At 45.0% G+C, this 14323-nt stretch overlaps 1 protein-coding gene across 2 annotated transcripts in view; it reads right to left on the bottom strand.

Moving 5' to 3' along the window:
- LOC133746592 (zinc finger protein ZFP2-like) overlaps positions 1 to 14323 on the bottom strand; it is a 48158-nt gene that overhangs the window by 19339 nt on the left and 14496 nt on the right. Inside the window, exons 5-6 of one of the 2 annotated variants that reach the window (XR_009864241.1) lie at positions 13050 to 13128; positions 12727 to 12954 (exon numbers count right to left, since the gene is read on the bottom strand). The gene's annotated coding sequence lies outside the window, so the exon portion shown is untranslated. Of the gene's footprint in view, positions 1 to 12726; positions 12955 to 12995; positions 13129 to 14323 lie in introns of those variants that run through there. The other variant, XM_062174763.1, reaches the window with a different exon arrangement.

The following is a 14323-nucleotide window of genomic DNA, read 5'->3' on the forward strand; positions in this document are numbered from 1 at the left end:
AGAAATATAAAAATTAAAACTATGACTATAGATGACCAACTATCTACAAACACAAAAAAGATATCCCAGAAGCAACTTACTACCATCCTCCAGTACACAGAGAAAAACAAGAAAGAATCAAGTTGCAGGGCAGTAGAAAAAGTGAATAATGAAAGATCACTACAGAAATAAGTAAGTAAAGGGCTGGTGCTGTGGTGCAATGGGTTAGAGCCTTGACCTTGCATCCCATATGTTGCTGCTATGAGACCAGCTACTCTTCTTCCAATCCAGCTGCCTACTAATGCACCTGGGAAATCGGTGGAAGATGGCCCATGTTCCTGGGTGCTAGCACCCACATGAAAGACTTGGAAGAAGTGTCTGGCCTTTCAAAAAAAAAACCTAAAAAAATAGAGGCAGTGTTAGCACTGTTGGAAAAACAGACACATAGTTCAATGGAAAAGAATAGGCAGCTGAAATAAACTGACTTTTCTACAGGCAACTCATATTTAACAAAGAAACTAAAACAAACAGGAGAAAGAAGATTCCTTTTAGCAAATGGTCTAGAGGAAAGTGATTATCCATATGTAGAAGCCTGAAAATATACCTCAACACCTCATACACTATGTAAAAGTAACTCAAGATGAATTAAAAATCTAGATACAAAACCAAAAACTAAGTAAAGATAGAGGAAACTATGAAACATTAGCTAGAGAACAGTTTTGGGTAAGATTCCAAAAGCACAAGTAACAAAAATAAAACATATGAATTTGAGTGTATCAAATTAAGATACATCTTCACAACAAAGTAATCATCAGAGTGAAGATTAACAAACAGAATGGCAGAAAACATTGAAAACTCTACATATGACAAAAGATTGATAGCCAGAACATACATATATAGAACTGGAAAAACTCTAAACAAGAAGCAAAATGTACAGTTAAGAAATGGGCAAGGCCAGTGCCGTGGCTCAACAAGCTAATCCTCTGCCTTGCGGTGCCGGCACACCGGGTTCTAGTCCCAGTTGGGGCACCAGATTCTGTCCCAGCTGCCCCTCTTCCATTCCAGCTCTCTGCTATGGCCCGGGAGTGCAGTAGAGGATGGCCCGAGTGCTTGGGCCCTGCACCCCATGGGAGACCAGGAGAAGCACCTGGCTCCTGCCTTTGGAACAGCGCGGTGCACCGGCCACAGTGCACCGGCCACGGCGGCCATTGGAGGGTGAACCAATGGCAGAAGGAAGACCTTTGTCTCTCTCTCTCTCACTGTCCACACTGCCTGTCAGAAAAAAAAAAAAAGAAATGGGCAATGATCAGAATAGATATTTCTCAGACGAAGAAATATAAATGGTTAAGACATATATGAACATGCCCAATATCATTCACCATTAGGAAAACATATATCAAAACCAATAGCAGACTCCATCTGTGGGAGAAGACAATGTTTGGGTTTTCATTTGTGCAACAAGTGGGTTTAGAGGACCCTGTTCACCTCTAGAGGACAGTCTACACGGAAGTAAGGAAACCCTAATGTTTTCTAAAGGGCTTGTTAAATTTGACCAGTGCCTACTATATTTGCCACAACTTTCCAGTCTCACTACTTTCCTTCTTCTTCCTCTCTCTGTCACTTGCAAAAATAGTATACCTTCTATAAACTGAGGATACTTTTTTTTTTGTTTTTATTCCTTCTGTCCCTTATGATATTCCTCTAAGAAATCACAACCATCAAAGTATTCATTCATTTATGCAGTCTGCAGTTTTCATGGGCTACTACATGGCAAAGTACTAGGTTAAAGGAAAGGTATAGGCCAGGAACTGAGCAAGGTTCACAATGATGAAGCCATTGAGGGAATGAACCCAATGGAAGACCTCTCTTTCTTCCTCTCTCTGCCTCTCCTTCTCTGTCTGTGTAACTCTGATTTCCAAATAAATAATCTTTAAAAACTAACTAAATAAATAAATATAGTAGTAACCTGGTGGCAACACCTTTCTATCAGAACATGTGAAGCACTCAAACACAGTTTGTCACGGAAAGTCAGCCATAGTTTTCCAGGGCACATCTTCTACTCCACTATGTGGACATCTCTGTGGGGGGCAAGGGGCACTTATTTCTTCCCTTCTTCTTTCTTACCACTCTCACAGTTATAACTTCTATAGATGCTTCCACAGACCAGTCTCTATGAAATTGTAGAACTAATTTCCTCCCATGTCAAAAATGTCATGGGTTTAAACACAGAACCCAAAATAAGACAAATACCTGGCCTTCTTAATTACACAGTGTGGAATATAAGATTCTCAGTGGATCACTGGGTAACTGTAAAGTACTAGGCAGAGAAAAACTGTTACTTATCTGTATTTATGATGCTGTAATTCTCCACTTTATGCAAACTCAGATTAAAAGAGCTCCAGTTAGTGGGCAGCACTGTTGCATAGTGGGTAAAGCTACTGCCTGCAGTGTCAGCATCCCATATGGGTGCCAGTTGGGATCCTGGCTGCTCCACTTTCCATCCAGCTTTCTGCTGTGGCCTGGGAAAACAGTAGAAGATGGCCCAAATCCCTCATCTCCTGCACCCACCTAGGAGACCTGGACAAAGCTCCTGGCTCCTGGTTTTGTATCAGAACAGCTTAGGCCATCTATCTCTGCTTATGTCACTCTGTAACTCTGCCTTTCAAATAAGCAAATAATTATTTTAAAAAACAGCTTCAATGCAGAAGAAGCTCCTGGCTACTGGCTTCAGATCAGCACAGCTCCAGCTGCTGCTGCCAATTGGGGAGTGAACCATCGGATGGAAGATGTCTCTCTCTCTCTCTCTCTGCCTGCCTCTCTCTGTGTAACTCTGAGTTTCAAATGAATAAATAAATCTTTTTTTTTTTTTTGACAGGCAGAGTGGATAGTGAGAGAGAGACAGAGAGAAAGGTCTTCCTTTGCCATTGGTTCACCTTCCAATGGCCGCCGTGGCCAGCATGCTGCAGCTGGCGCACTGCACTGATCCAAAGCCAGGAGCCAGGTGCTTCTCCTGGTTTCCCATGTGGGTGCAAGGCCCAAGCACTTGGGACATCCTCCACTGCATGCCCAGGCCATAGCAGAGAGCTGGCCTGGAGAGGGGCAACTGGGACAGAATCTGGCACCCCGACTGGGGATAGAACCAGGTGTGTTGGCACCACAGGTGGAGGATTAGCCTATTGAGATGTGGTGCCGGCCAATAAATAAATCTTTAAAAAAAAAAAAAAAAACTCCAGTTATTGACAACACAGTAGACTTGCATTAATTTTAGTTCACTTTTCACTTTGCAAAGGGATCAGTGGCAGGTAAAAACAGTTGACAACCTTGCTAACCGGAGAAGAAATAGCTGAAGACAGAAAATGAAAAGCAGCCAAATAAATCATCAGCTATGATTCCATGGCCTTGTAGAAGAAATACAGCCACAACTATAAGGATTAAGTTGAGCCAGAATAAAGGAACTAAAACTAATGCTAACCATATCTTTCTGCTTCTATATAATAGCTGAGCTTGCAGGACATGTGCTGTCTTTAGAGAACAAAGAAGAAAGAAAAGCTTCTAACCCTTATCCTGTTGTAACCTATTCTCCCAACCCCTTATCTTGTTTTATTGCTTTACTGCCGCCCTGCAGCTTGTCATCCTGTTGAAACATACCAAGGTCTTGTTGCCACCCCCATCCTGATGGAATTTTCCCAAGCCCCTTTATCCTGCTGTCCTGCCATGCTCATGGGAACCCCCCTTCCCTGCTTAATTAAGCTGCTTACTTGAGCTGATAAGAAAAGAAAAAAGACTGCAAGCATGGACAGCCCATACCATCCTCCGCCTCCTTCCTCAAGCTGATAAGAAGAAACTATCCTTGACCCCCATCCAAAGCCCCTTACCTAGCAACCATTTATTTGCCCAATAAAAATACTAGTAACCTGTAGCTTGCCCAATGAAACTGTAACACAATCAGGTATGCTAATAGTGTAGTTTTTAGCGTAAATACTCTGTGAAACTGATGTTGGGGGCCGCTCTCTCTCTCTGCACCCTACCAGAGGGTGCTGCTGAGATGGCCCATTTGCAAATGTAATAAACTTTCCTCTTGCCTTTTGCATCGATTGGAGTGGAGTCTGTGTTTCTGGGGTCCGGTTTGTGGGTTTGTGGGACGCCTGCTTAAGGGGTCTTACACAACCTGAGACAAAGAAAGAGAAATGAACCCCATCCAACACAAACCTTGAAAAGTGGATGCTCACAATTAATGAGTGAAGCAGCTGTCCACTGATATCTTGTCTAGGGAGGGAAGATGCCCTAAGTTCTGCTTCTGAAAACTCCAGTCATAAATCTGTCCTCGTAAATCTGTCCCTGGCATCTCTTTTACAAACATACTGGACCCACCGATAGTTGGAAATGTGGTCCTAAGTCATGTAGGCTGCATTTAAACCCACCAGTACTATAACAGCTGAGGTATGATGCTGGTGATCCTATGAATATTCTAACAAACTTGAATTTGATGCTCAATTCTCAGGAAATCATTCCAGCTGAGCCTAGGGCCATTAATATAAACTCCTTGGACCCTCCACTCTCTCTGTGCCTGTTTGAAAGAAGGGAGTTTTGCCACCCCAGATTTCTGTAACAGCTTCAAATTCCAGATTGGAAAAATCTGATAATTAAAGACGGGAAAGGGATCAATGCACAAAGCTTCACACTGCTCACATGCTTCACATTGCTCCCTCTGGGAAAAAGCTGAACACTCAGGGCCACACCCAGCAGGTGTGTCCGTGGGGACCCCACCAGGAAGATGAGGTGCAGGATGAGAGCAGTGGGGCAGATCCTAGTCAGATCCTCCTTCCCACCCCTCTGCTGCCCCAGGCTCTCTGCTGAAGACCATCCAGCCCCACCCTGCAGGAACCAGCCCAGCAAACAGCAGGAGGCCCTGCCAGACTGCATTCTGAGACCACCCACAGTGGGAACCCAGCTTATTTAACTGGAGAGCGGGAGTCTCCCCGCCTTCCTTCCCTGTGCTTTCAGCTGCCCTGCGTGTGCAGTTTCCCAGAACGCTGCCCTCTCCTGTAACCACTAAATAAAGCACATTAGGGACAGGCCAGGCGCTGGGAGCCTGGGAAGCCTAGGTGGGAGACAGAACAGCCCGGGCCCCAGCCCTGACCTCGGGGAAAGTTGCATGATCGCTGAGAAGTAAGTGAGCCTCACTGGGGGCCTCCAGCCGCCCTGGCACCCACCCTTCTCCCTGACACCCACCCTTCTCCCACACGCGTCCCCGCCCGTTCCTGTACCCCAAACCTGCTGCAGAAAGTCCCAGGAGTAGGTACCTTTTCTTCTGGAACCACAGGGAGCGAAGCGGGGAGAGTGGAGCAGAAAGAGTCCCTGGCACGTGGGACCCACAGGCGGACGATGAAGAGGGAAGCAGCAGCAGGAGGCAGGCTCGGTGAGCACCCGGAAACTGCCTGGGATCCCACGTGCAGAGCAGGAGATGCAGTAAATGCAGGAGGAGTAACACAGCCCCCAGGGCAGACCTCGACCAGGGAATGAACTCCCTCTGGTCCAACCCTTGGGCGGGCACTATCACGCGCATGCCCACAGGCATTCGGAAGGCAGATTACATTGGAGATCCTGGGTACTCTGGGAAATGGAGTCCAGGCCACAGCATCCCTACAGACACCAGCTGGCCCTCCCCAAGGGGTTCAGGCTGGGGTGGGTGCCCACAACCAGAGGGCATTTGCTTTTGTTAAGTCCCTCCTTCCTGTCCTTCCCACCCCCAAATCTCAAGGATCAGTTGCTGTTCTTCCTTTTCTGAATCAAAATTTTAAAGAGTGACACCTACTGCTGCTACTGACCCCAAATCCTGGCTCCCTCATAACCTCTGTCTCTTCCAGAAAAATCTTATTTACTGCTTTGGCCCTAGAAATCATAAATGGCTATGGTAGAATGTAACTTTTAACAGAGGTGTAGAAGGCATGGTTTAACATCCAGTTTTGAGGATACAATTTTTATTTGTGTTTTATGGATGTTTACAGTTCTTTTAAGATTTATTTATTTATTTGGAAGTCAGAGTTACAGAGAAGGAGAGGCAGAGAGAGAGAGAGAGAGAGAGGATTTCCGTCGGCTGGTTCACTCCCCAATTGGAGGCAGCGCCACAACACTGACCCCTTACAGTTCTTTTCAAATCATTTTACACTGTCTTTTTATTCATCTAGTATGGAGACAAACAGAGGAATGGACACAGAGCTAACACAGCTGAGTATTCAAGAAGACAGGTTAAGGGGTTAAATGCCTTATATCATTTATACCTTCGATTAATTCTGGGGACAGTATTATCTGGAGTTTACAAAGGAGAAACTGAATGGAAAGAGCTTAGAAAAACATGGTGTTTTTTAATATCATTAAAAAGTCTAAGTTAAAGGCCAACCAAGGGGTCAGCGCTGTGGCATAGCAGGTAAAGCTGCCACCAGCATTGACATTCCATATGGGTGGAGGTTGAGTCCCGGTTACTCTGCTTTCAATCCAGCTCTCTACTATGGCCAGGGAAAGTGGTGGAAGATGGCCCAAATCCTTGGGCAGCTGCACCTGTGTGGGAGACACAGAAGAAGCTCCTGGCTGCTGGCATCAGATCAGTACAGCTCTAGCCATTGTGACCAATTGGTGAGTGAACCAAAAGATGGAAGATGTCTCTCTCTCTCTCTCTCCCCTTCTACTCTGTGTAACTCTGACTTTCAAATAAATAAATAAATCTTTTTTAAAGAGCCAATCAACATATAATACTAGTTTTAAAAAATCTTTTTTTTTGTCTTGGGTCTCAGTTTTTAAAATCTGATTTCTCATAGGGAAAAAATGTGAGAGATACAAAGACTACCTACGAAAATAATTTACACTGTAAAGAACCACAGAGGATTATAACTTGTCTAGAAAACAAAGGAGATTCAAAGTTTCTATTATTTCATGGTAATTTTTTCTTATTTTTAATATCAAGATAGTATGTAAATATGCAGTGCTAGGTATTTGTGTGTTGTTTGATATGTTTTATTTTTAAGCAGAAATTCAAAGAGATAACTGGGTAACATGGGGTTCTATATCTCTGATTACTTCTCTCAATTAGAGATCATGGGATTAGAGTTGGTGCTGGATTAATAATGCTTAAATCTTTATCCACTGACTTCACACCACAATTCACTATGAAAGACAATATTCTTTGGGTATTGCTCTTTCTTGCCAGACTGTAAACTTAATGGGGTCTAGAAACATATTTGCTTTGACACTAAAACTCAGCATCTTGACAGTCAGTCTTTTAGTTGAATGAATAAATGATATACAAAATAAATATTTCTGCCCCTGAAGAACTGCCTAATAGAGAAGAAAATAAAAATTGATTTGATGACTGTCAGTATTAGGTGAATATATAATTTGTTGTTCTGATATAAGCTTGGTCATAAAAAGGGCATATTAATAATGACACAGAGTTGAAGTGTATAAACATCTAGGGCCAAGCAGGTTAAATGTTCACCCTAACTATGTAAGGCATTCCATGTCAATAGGAGAGGAAGGAGGAAGAGGGGAGGGAGTGTAGGTGGGAGAGTGGTTACAGTGGAAAGAATCTCCATGCTCATTAATTATTAGCAAAGAGAGAATCTATGATCATTTGTTGCTTAAGAAAGGGTGATAGGCATTATTTAATTATAATGCAGGCATTAATGTTTTCCTGTCTCTGAAATAGGAAGTCTATAACTCAGAATTCCTTGCTGTTTCATCAAAAACAATTCAAAACAAAAACCTAATTAAGCATAAGAGGAAGTTATGCATTAGAAGTGTATTCTAATTTCTAGGAGATTCAGTGGTTAGAAAATTCATCCCAAATCTTGCTGCAAAATGTCCCATATATTTTCCATGACCACTACCCGTAAGCATAAACTCTTTTTTTTAAAAGATTTATTTATTTGAAAGTGAGAGTTACACAGAGAAAGGAGAGGCACGGAGAGAGGAGAGGCAGAGAGAGAGAGAGAGAAAGATCTTCCATCTGCTGGTTTACTCCCCAATTGGCCACAATGGCTGGAGCTGAGCTGATCCAAAGCCAGGAGCCAGGAGCTTCTTTCAGGTCTCCCACTTGGGTTTAGGGGTCCAAGGACTTGGGCCATCTTCTACTGCTTTCTCAGACCATAGCACAGCTGAATCGGAAGTGGAGCAGCCGGGACTCAAACCGGTGCCCATATGGGATGCTGGCACTGCAGGCGGCAGCCTTACCCACTATGCCAGAGCACTGGCCACCATAAACCCTGTCTTCCTCAGAACCAGTATCCCAGACACCAGCCACCACATGACATCCCACGGCACACTCCCCCCCCCCCCCCAGCAGTGTTCTGCAGCTCCTGCTCCTCTCCACTTTCACTGGAAGGATCTGCTGCTCCTTTTCTTCATGCAAGTAAGTCTGATTCAGATGATGTCCCTGATACACTTGGCTGGCAAGAGCCATGGCATGTGTCCATGACCTAGCTAAATGCAAAGCTGGAACATTTTTAACTTTTCACTGCCATGGTGAGACAAGGACTCCATCTAATGAAGTAGGGGATTTTTCAGGGAGTCTAGAGAATCAAATATGACAAAATGACAAATCTTAACCAAAGACTGTCATGGTAGAGAGGAAGAGAACCCAAAATGAATTTTTCTATCTTTTCTTTTCTGATATAAGTGCCTAAAAACAAAGCCAAGGAAGGCTGCGACAGACCCATTCTGAAAATTCCTTAACATCTTCATTTTCATCCAAATTAATACATTACTTGAAGAAAATAAACTTTTACATAAATGAAAATGTAATACTACAGACAAGTGTACAGGAGAAAAGAGGCACTCAATTACCTTAGAAAAATCTGGGTCCATTAATGTGTTCCTCCAGAACCAATGCTGCAGTACAATAGAACCACAGCCTCTGACATTCCCCCTCCACCCTGATGGATCTTGGGTTTTCTTCCCACCTCCCCTCTCCTGTGAATATCTAAGTAGTAGGACAAAAGGAATCCAAAGATACGATGATGGTATTTAACATGGAATAAACATATTGTTTTAGTCAGTACAATCCTCAATACTACAATAATTATTTCTAGTTCACTGATTACAAAATTAAGTATATGAAATCTATTCCTAATTAATCATCCCATTGAGAGCTTAATGTAGACTTTCAGAGGTGAAAGAAATAGAGATATGTGTAGAGATGTGTATCTCTAAAATACAGATTAACCTCTGTACTTTATAGACAATATACCATGTTTGTATTTTTTTTTGCAGTCTGGCATAGTTTATTACATCCAGCTTGCCACTTTGGAAATTTTATAATTAGACATTAATATACAACAAATTTTGAATCTTTACAGATAATATAGAGCACCCTAGGCCCTCCCAGGGCAGAAAACAGATCAAGAGCTCATACACTGGCTTCAACCACAAGGAGCAGATGAAGATATCATCGGAAAGATACCTATCCCTGCAGTGTGGCTGCTGAGCAGTTCTGCCCTTACGGATCTTGTTTGGAATATACATAGTATGAATTATGTGTCACTCTCACAATTTATTTAGCTATTTTTGAAGTTAACACCTTAAAAAAATAACTTGAAAGACAGCAACTGAGATCCTCCATCTACTGCTTTATTTTCCAGATGCCCATAACAGCTGGGGCTGGCCCAGCCAGGAACTCCAAGCCTTTAAGCCATCATCTGCTGCCTCCCAGGTGCACAAGCCTGACCCACTATGAACAGATGCCCCTACATTTTTTATTTTCCACAAACTTTTTGAAGTCACTTTTGCCAAAAGGTTCCTGACACCTCTCTTGTTGCTTTCATAGCGGCAGACCCTGGAATGCCATCTCCCAGTACAGAAGACAGCCTCAGTAGTCCTCGAAGATCAAGAAGTAGGCAGATGGTGACATCTTTGTTGTTAATGTAACTGTGAATGTGGCCAGTACTGCAGCTCATTAGGCTAAGCCTCTGCATGCGGTGCTGGCACACCAGGTTCTAGTACCAGTTGGGGCACCGATTCCATCCTGGTTGCTCCTTTTCCAGTTCAGCTCTCTGCTGTGGTCCGGGAAGGCAGTGGAGGATGGCCCAGGTGCTTGGGCCCTGCACCTGCATGGGAGACCAGGAGGAAGTACCTGGCTCCTGGCTTTGGATTGGCACAGGCGCCAGCCATAGCAGCCATTTGGGGGTGAACCAATGGAGGGAAGACCTTTCTCTCTGTCTCTCCCTCTCTCACTAACTCTGCCTGTCAAAAAAAAAAAAATGTAACTGTGAATGTTCATATAATTTTGTTCTGTTTACACAAAAATATCTTTGTTTAACAATTGAAGATTGATGCTGTAAAAACTGTCCTCTATTATAAGGTCTAAAGATTAAATTGTGCATCCTACAGATTCCTTCATAATAGAATTAGTTTCCTACCTTGAAGAGAATAGAGAAATGAAAGAACAAGTTGGGCTTAGAATAGAGAAATGAGGGAGCAAGTCCTAGATCGCTTGCTGACAATAGCAATATCACATGAATACTTAGCAAACCGTTTCAACCATTAGATAACAACTTAAGAAAACATTTACCAGAAGGTCCAATGCCTTCTATAACATTTTTCTGCAATAGCATAGCCAAAATAAGAACTCAAATAATAATCTCATAGCTAGATTCACTTCGCCATCAGCGAAGTATACAGTAAGTAGAAAAAACCTCCCTTTCAGACCAAAGGGAAAGAAAGTTTGAAAGTGAGAATATAATTTTCCTCATGGGCATTGTCTACCTTAGAAAAACTACTACAGAACATGCCTGTGACTATAGACTTGTAGTTCAGGCCACCGAGGATTAGAGATGGGAAACGGGCACTCCCTTGACTTGCATCCTCTGGTCTGCTTTAACACAAACCAGGAGGAAAAGAAAGCTCGGCATCAGAAGCAATGGGTGGCAGGCCTATTCATGGCTGATCTGTACAGTGATCTGCCCTCAAGGAGACCCAACAGGCCAGTCCACTGCAGTGGCTTTCAAAGTGGTAAGCCTGGGCTTCAGGAGAAGTCAGCTTGTGAAGAGCCCTGGCAGCTCTGCCAAGAGTTGGATCACTGGAAATGGACCTGCCCTGGAGTCGAAGGATGCCCAGGTCAGAACCACAGATCTTATTGGCTCTAAGCTGAAAAGCCCTTCACTCAGTCCAATTTCCAAAGTGACCACTGCAGCTGAGGGGATGGTCAAGTAGGGTCAGCAACATTGCAGGCAGAACTGTAAATTTCTTGTTAGAGATGCCCCCTGCCTTTACCTGGCCAGCTCTCCTCCCAGGCCAGCCAAGTAATGAAAGTCAACAGAGTGCCTTCCCCTAGGAGGTTCACACCTCCCTTAGGATATACCCCATGTGAGGAGATAGATAGGTCTGGGCCTCTGAATTTACAAGGCCTAAAGCCCACCAGATTATTATCAAGCCCCTTCTATCAGGTTCTATTTGCCTCTCAATCAGAAAACTTAATTGTAACTTAGACAGCACCTTTCTTAGCTCCTCTAATAATGACTCTGTCCTTTGTTCTAGGCCCTGTCTAGTGCACTTGGGCCTCATTCCTTTGTAATCATAACCTCTACTCTACCACCAATGGCTCTACTCCCAACATGTGTGTACTGATGGTCCTCTTCCCCACTTCATGCTGTATAATTGTTCAAACCTGGTAAATGCCACTCTTAGGATCATTGGTTACTATCCTCACTCTGTCTTTTATGACCTTGTCTAAATATGATCAGAGTCGGCAAACTTGGAAGGCTTCCATAGCCTTGGCAACTCATGACGACAGCCTAGGGTGGTTACTGGCGCCATAAACTAGAGTGTCAATTTGTTGGGTCAACAACAGGAGCCACTGTGCACTTGCTCCTCATGTGGGATCTCTGTCCTTAATGTGCTGTACATTGTGATTTAATGCTATAACTAGTACTCAAACAGTATGTTTCACTTTGTGTTTCTATGTGGGTGCAAACTGTTGAAATCTTTATACTGAATTGATCTTCTGTATATAAAGATAATTGAAAATGAATCTTGATGCAAATGGAAGGGGAGAGGGAGCGGGAGAGGGGAGGGTTGCGGGTGGGAGGGAAGTTATGGGGGGGGGGAAGCCATTGTAATCCATAAGCTGTACACTGGAAATTTATATTCATTAAATAAAAGTTAAAAAAAAAAAAACAACTGTCCTCTAATTTTTTGCTATTTTATTATTTATAAACCCATTTTGAAGATTTGTAGATCCATAAGTCCCTTGAGGACAGTGCACCCTGGTTTTGATATCCTTCACAGAAATAAATACAAACTGATTTCCATGGTGGGGGGAATCACTACAAACTATTGAACTTGTCTGAAAGCAAATAAGAGGCTGGGAGAATGGCTGCTCTGGTTATGCACAGTAACTACTATAGCACTTAAATAGGTATAAAGAACCTGACTGTAGGAAATAAATATAAAGAATTGTCTTGGGCCCTCTGCCAGCTCTAATCCTCTCATTAGGGAAGTGACAGTCTGACAGTCATGTGAACACACCTGAGGGGGATGCAGCACTGCCCCTCAGGGCAGACAATGAGCTCTTCCCCTTCAAATGGTGGCAAGGTTGCAGCAGGCACACAAGGAGTTGCTCTTCCTTTAAGTAAATGGGGAGTATTTGTTAAAAGTATTAAACTAAAATTTGGGAATCTCTGTATTGCCCTATCCTCACATTAGTTAACATTCAATTACATTTTTTAAAAGATTTTATTTATTTATTTGAGAGGTAGAGTTACAGAGAGAGAGGCAGAGAGAGAAAAGGGGTCTTCCATCTGCTGGTTCATTCCCTAAATGGCTGCAATGGCTAGAGATTGGGCCGATCTGAAGCCTGGAAATCAGGAGCTTCCTCTGGGTCTCCCATGTGGGTGCAGGGGTACAAGCGCTTGGGCAGCTCACCCTAGCATGCTGACTGGTTCCACTGTTCAAGCACACATCCCCCATTCTCTTTTGGTGGGTCTACTGTAAAGAAAGGAGAGTATCTACAGTAATTAATATCTTACTGTTGCTCTTGCTGTCCACCTGCAGGCCTGAGGGAAGAGCACTTAAATACACACTGTGGAGTTCTGGATGTAGTTTCCAAAATTCAGTCTCTTCGCAGCTTAGGGACTCTGTCCTCATCAATCACCTTAAAGCCTGCAGGAGTAGGGAGAAACTGTGTTTGAAGAATTCACAAATAAATTGCATTGAAGTCAACCACTACCACTTCCACCACACCCCTAATTCAGGGTTCTGGCAAATCCCAAGCGGACCAGGAGTGACTCAGGAGGTGACCTCGACTCTCAAAGGCTCCAAAGAGCCTGGTGCACCCAGGGCGAGCTCAGCACATCGCCCTCCCGCCCCCGCCACTAGGACGCCCGGCTCCCAGATCCTCCAGGAGGCGAGAGGCGGCCCCGCAGGTCCAGGCACACGCGGACGTGCATCCAGAGCTGTCCCAAAAAGCAGGCCCAGCTCGGGTGTTGCCTCCTGACAAAGTCACTGTCTCCTACTCCCTCCCGGAAGGCTGCAGGCCAGCACCCTGAGTCGAGGCCCTCCCGTGAAGAAAGCCGCCCCCGTGGGAACCCCGCTCCACCTGCGGGCAGGGCTGGGGAAGAAGGGCTAAGCCAGCCTCCACCCCAGGACTGCAGCCTGGGAAAGTCCAGGGCTCCAGCGCCCCTGCAGGGCATGGCGTCTCCCTCAGTGCGCTCTGAGCCCGGCCTCAGCCATCAGCAGCTCCCTTGCTTCCAAAATCTGCTGCAGGGCGGCTCAGGCTCCGCCCGGCCAGGGACCTCGGACCAATCCTCCCTGAACTGGGACAGGACCGGCGCTGCCAGACTTGCCCCATGCCGGGCCGGCTATAAAGGCGGTGGTGATTGGCGGGCACCTGGTAGTTGTGGTGTGTACGGGTGACGTGGGTGGTGTTACATTCTTGGCCATTGAGCTCAATTTTGGACGTTGGGACAAGAACACAGGCGGCAGTGATGAGAGCTAGGAGAGCCAGGAGGGGAGGCAGACCCGGTGAGTGCGACCCTCAGCCTCTCCCGCCAGCCCCGCTGGCTGAGGTTTGCAGCAAGAGCTGCACTTGGGGAAGCAATGAAGGCCGAGTCTCAGCAGGAAAACCAAGGGCCCGATGCGGATTTGCACACTGATGCTGCATCTGTGTGGTCTGCACGGGCAGACAGGAGGAAGGGCTTGGTAGGAGGGCACTGGAGGTGCACTGGGCCCTCGTGCACAGCCTGCTGTAGGAATCCAGGGCAGTAGAGTCCTGCGGGGTCCCTAGAGATCCTGGCCACGCTGTGCCTTCCGTCATCCACCCTCCTGCGCTGCCGCTGGGGCAGTGCTTCTGCGGTTG

This window comes from Lepus europaeus, chromosome 18 (assembly GCF_033115175.1).
Source record: "Lepus europaeus isolate LE1 chromosome 18, mLepTim1.pri, whole genome shotgun sequence".
Taxonomy (NCBI): Eukaryota; Metazoa; Chordata; class Mammalia; order Lagomorpha; family Leporidae; genus Lepus; species Lepus europaeus.